The 5,000-nt window shown below is 39.1% G+C and overlaps 1 long non-coding RNA gene and 1 other non-coding gene across 4 annotated transcripts in view; one reads left to right on the top strand and one right to left on the bottom strand.

Moving 5' to 3' along the window:
* Window positions 1–293: 293 nt before the first annotated feature.
* Trnaw-cca (transfer RNA tryptophan (anticodon CCA)) lies at window positions 294–365 on the bottom strand. The gene has a single exon. It is a non-coding gene; the product is annotated as a tRNA-Trp (tRNA).
* A 653-nt stretch (window positions 366–1,018) lies between these two features.
* The window catches only part of LOC138015472 (uncharacterized), a 5,627-nt gene continuing 1,645 nt past the window's right edge, over window positions 1,019–5,000 (top strand). Inside the window, exons 1-2 of one of the 3 annotated variants that reach the window (XR_011125565.1) lie at window positions 1,019–1,154; window positions 1,682–4,934. This is a non-coding gene — a long non-coding RNA (uncharacterized lncRNA). The other 2 variants (XR_011125566.1, XR_011125564.1) reach the window with 2 other exon arrangements.

Raw genomic sequence — 5,000 nt, 5'->3', positions numbered from 1 at the left:
GAATACATCCATTGCCGTTTTGTTGTAAGGAAAAAACACCAAATTTCAAGATAATTCGATTTAATTTATCCGAAAAAGGAGCATCCTTAGAACTTTCAGTTCGCGAAATATATTGTTTTTTCGTTATAGAATTCGAAGGGCTGTTAGCCTCTAAGGTCAGGGATATTATCAAGAATTGCGAAGGGGACTGCCCAAGCCCTTGTCAAATCAAATTCGCTTTTTAAATAAAACGAAGGAATACAAGAAATAGAAGAAAAGAACAACACTTCAAGGAGAAAAAAAAAAACTTCCAGTGACCCCGACGTGACTTGAACACGCAGCCTTCTGATCTGGAGTCAGACGCGCTACCATTGCGCCACGGAGTCCCCACTTGAAGATAGCTGGCTATAAATAAGTTATTGTTTATTAGTTTCGACACAGGAGTTGGTCTGCAATGCGTGCTTGCTAATTGGACATTGCCGGGAAACCATTAGAAACAATAGAGAAATAGACAAATAGAAGCTTTTCAAATATCTTCCTTCGAGTTAAAGATACATGCAAACGTACTTTAAGCCTGGTTTCCATATGATCACGTCCGGATCGCCCCACTCGTTTCAAATAACTGTTCAGAGGCGATCAAGGTCGTCTCAGTCGCCCGGGTAGTTAGCGTTCGTCTTGGTAGTGTTTCCATATAATCGTCCCGATCTCCTCTGAACATTATTTGAAACGACAGGGGCAATCTGGACGATCATATGGAAACCAGGCTTTATTGTACTCTGAATTAAAATTTGTAATTTAGACGCTTTATAATTATAATTAGAAACTTATCAAATTTTTTTGCGCATTTCATGTGGGATCCAAAAAAGTTATTGTTTCTCTGTGTGTGTGTGTTATTATTAATTTGGGTTCGGGCGAGGAAGGAGGTTTGTTCAGTTTTTCTTTAAGTATTTAGCATCCCTAAGTCTTGTCAGAATCTTTTTTATATCTGCATTATTCATTAAAAACAAAATTAAAACACCTGTATCGAAGAAAATAGCATCTGAGCTCAACAAGCTGTCATTTCACCAGCCTCGCAACTTAATACTCATTAGAAATGTACTTTAAAAGTTTCATGTTTTGGGGTTTATAACCTGTTATGCGGCGTCTTTTAAGAATAAGCTCGGTTGACTCCCGAGGTAAGAAGATATATTAATCCGTTATAAAAGTTAGCCTTAGACAGACAGCCCAAAATGATTTAATGAAAAAAGTCTTGCTCAGCTGGAGGACTTGATTCATCGAATTCTTTCATCTCGATTTCGTTCCTTAGAAGCGGTGTAAATTTAATTGAATATTACGATTTTAATTTTGCTGGCGAAAGCAACATGCAAGTCTCGGTTAAGGCAAAACTACAAGCAACAACTGAACTCGCTGGACAGGTTTGAAGGTTTTTTTCTTATAAGGCATAGATACTCTTCACGCTACAGAATAGCACTCAGCTTAACGAGGAAACTGCAAACACCGAAATCTTCCGCAGTGGAGGAGAAAAATTAAATTTTGTAACACTGAACTGCAGGCTCCTTGAGCCTTTGAATTCTTCAAGAGACGCCCTGTCACGGGTCTAGGAAATCTTTGTTATCAGCGAATAGCGTCCAGTTTTTATTTGAACCATTATGAGTTATTACCAGCAACCTTGTTATCAACCTCCACATTATTATCCATCTAGCATGAGAGATGGCGCCGATTTTCATAGAGAACTGCCCCCGCCAACAGCAGAGGTTTTCACAAGTCAGCCTTATCATCCCTATCCTATGGTAGCACCGCAAAGCACAGTGTTTATTTACGACGACCAGCCAAGTTTTCGTAGTCAAAGGGATGAAAGTTTACTAGCTGCACTCTGTGCTGCTTGCTTGTGTTGTTGGTTGCTACCGCCTTATCCCACGTGGCATTGCTAAGGCATTTATGGGACAGTTTGGGCCTCTATAGCTCCGAAGAAGTTCTGAGTTACCAGAAATTTTGTGCATTATTGAAAGTCGTCCTTTCAGCCATAACAGCAGCTCTTTGGTCAGTGGTGACGATAGGATCTTGTTCATATCTTGCTCTACATGTAATAATTAAGATTTAGCCATAGTTTGATTATCAACATGAACATTTTAATAGCATTTTAATACCATCAAATATGAGATGACAAATATTAAATCTCATTCTGTCGCAATTTCGCTAAAGATGGCCGCAGAAAGTACTAAAACTTCCAACACTTGGGCGTGTAATTGACGGTAAGTAAATATGAAGTGGTTATAATTTAATTAGTTCGCAAACCGATGAAATTTGCATACCTTGTCATATGTTAGATTTTTGTTACTGTTTCTATATTGGTGTAACAAAACAGTAATAACCTTTGTAAAAAATTAACGGAGAAAGTCCGGCAAAGCAATGAAATAATGAATAGGATATAGCTTACTACGGGTGAGGCCAAAACCCACCAGCATCAGTTGAATGTTTTACTGAAGAATAGATGGAATACAGTGTAATAGATTACTAGCCTATATATATTGCTGGAGATTCACGGGCTCCTACAAAACATTGAAGGCGTCGGTAGAATAAACTTTAATTTAACACAGCATGCTATTAATTAAACAGGTGTACAAAAGTATTTTTAAAAATGTCATTTGTCGGGATTTCAAAATAACTTAGGAACTTTTCCGAGGCAATTTGTTTTGAAGGGTGGTTACTACTAAGGGACCTCGGTCAGGAGACCAGGGGTCTGTTTCTCGAAAGTCCCGCGTAACCTTTCGGGCCCGAAAAGCCAGTCAAACTGCAATCTGCTTAGTTTGAAAAGCTCATCCTTTAACATGTTTTTGATGTAAAAAAAATACAAAACAAAACAAAACAAAGAGTATTGCGAAGTTTGATGGCTTAGAACCTCGGCGTGGCGAAGATATAAAGGGAATTGTGGCACCCGAAATAGGCCCGAAAAGTTTCAGGACTTTTGAGAAACAGGCCACAGGATTTGGAGATTTCATAGCTCAGTTGGTAGAGGACGTAGAGCATTGCATTGGCATGGCGGAGTTCATAGGTTCGAAGATCACGATAAAGCAGCCTGAATTTTTCTTTTGTCCGACAAAATGGCAGTTGCTTACTGAATTGTCCAGTTAAGAACGACGATCATTAATAATAATAATGTCTTTTAAATGTTTTAAGACTATTTTTAAAAGCATAAACACTTGAGGCTTGAGTGATTTGCTCTGGAAGGCTATTCCATAGCTTCGGGGCACAAATTTAACTGAAAAGGCTCGATCACCATTTGACTTTTAATTAGCCTGCGGAATCCTGTAAAAGGTTTAAACTTAATGAGCGCAATGATCTTCCAGGTGTAAACCGGTGAAGTAGCTCACAAACATAATCAACGTGAGGAATAAAATTTTAAAAATGATTCGTCGCTCAATTGGGAGCCAATGAAGGTCTTTCAACAAGGGTGTGACACACAAGGGCCAAAACAAGTTTACTACCTCGTTTTACCGTTTTAAATTTAATTTATTCGACCTTGGCGCTGGACGGCGGCACATTCAAAGAGACTAACGGTTGCTCGCAGTGGTTTCTCTCTCGGGAAGAGTAGGAGAAACCAACTGCTCGCAGGGTAAAACAGTAGTTACTTGACGTTCAAAATTAAGATGATTGTCAAAGACAACACCGATATTACTGGCAGATAAAGAAGGATTGATGATGGATCCATCATGAGCTGTAACAGACGGAAAGGAAATAGAAGGTAGATGTTGAGGACTAATAATTAAAAGCTCTGTCTTATCGCCATTCAATTTCAGTTTGTTACATGACATCCAAGACGCAAGGTCGTGGATGGATACAAGCTTCATCTATACGGGAAACCACAAAGGATCAGTTTGGTGTAGCCATAGTTAGCAGAATCAAAGGAAAAATTAATTTGCGATTCATCCGCATAAAAATGAAATTCCATGTCGCGCTTCCTAATAATCATACCCCCAGGTGGAGATGTATATAACAAATGATTGGGCCAAGGACAGATCCCTGCCGCACGCCATACACATATCGTGCGATGAGGAATAAGCCCCATTAATTATAACAGACTTCGATTTGACAAGTAAGACATGAACCAAGAAAGCGCTTCGGATGTTGAAACGATTTTCCAGTCTGTAGAGTTAAACTGAATGATCTACAGTGTCGAATGCAGCAAATAAGTTCGCCGATTATCCAGGGCCATTATTAAAATGTCATCCTACACTTTGAGGAGGGCGGTCTCAGTGCTTTGCTTTTTCTTATAGGCAGATTGGAAAACCTTCCCTAATGGTTGTCATCAATGTAACTCATAAGCTGAAGAGCTACCGCCCTTTCAATCATTTCGTATTCTTTAGTATCATTGTACTTTACAATGCCTATTTGACGAATTTATACCTTACAAATCCCTGATAAAACTGAGGTGTAACTTTTTTTACTTTTGATTTTATGAAAATTAAATAGACGGACGGTCCACGTACCCAATACTCCACGCAAGCAATATGCTACAGTAGTTTGAAGATTTAGTCTAAAAAAACACATGCGGGTGATTTTTTCGTTTATCGAAATTGCTGAACCAATTTGCATTTAAAGATCTTACGGTTTGTTTTCATCCCGACGCCCGCATTTTTTAGCGGAAACTCTGAAATGGTATCACGCGCATACGCCATGAAGGAATGACATTAACGACGTAAGTTTCGACGAGAAAATCTGCAATCAGTGCGAAACCACCACAAAATGAAACGACGTCATCTGATGTCACATGACTCTTTCTTGTCACGCAAGGTTCTCACAAAGGGCTATGATTGGGGGAGCCCCAAGAAAAACATAAACGATGATTGGCTTCAATGAAGTCTGTTGCGTGACGAGACAAGAGAACCTACGTGTACTCGAAATCGTCGCTACTCTTTTCCTGTATTTCTCGGCGGTCATTAATTTTGGATACGAAGGTGAGTACTTACGTGCTTTATGAACGTTCGGATTAGGATATTAAAGGATTTCAAAAAGTGTATAAT

The sequence above is a fragment of the Montipora capricornis genome, chromosome 9 (assembly GCF_036669925.1).
Source record: "Montipora capricornis isolate CH-2021 chromosome 9, ASM3666992v2, whole genome shotgun sequence".
Lineage (NCBI taxonomy): Eukaryota > Metazoa > Cnidaria > Anthozoa > Scleractinia > Acroporidae > Montipora > Montipora capricornis.
This window is presented reverse-complemented; position numbering and strand designations above follow the sequence as displayed.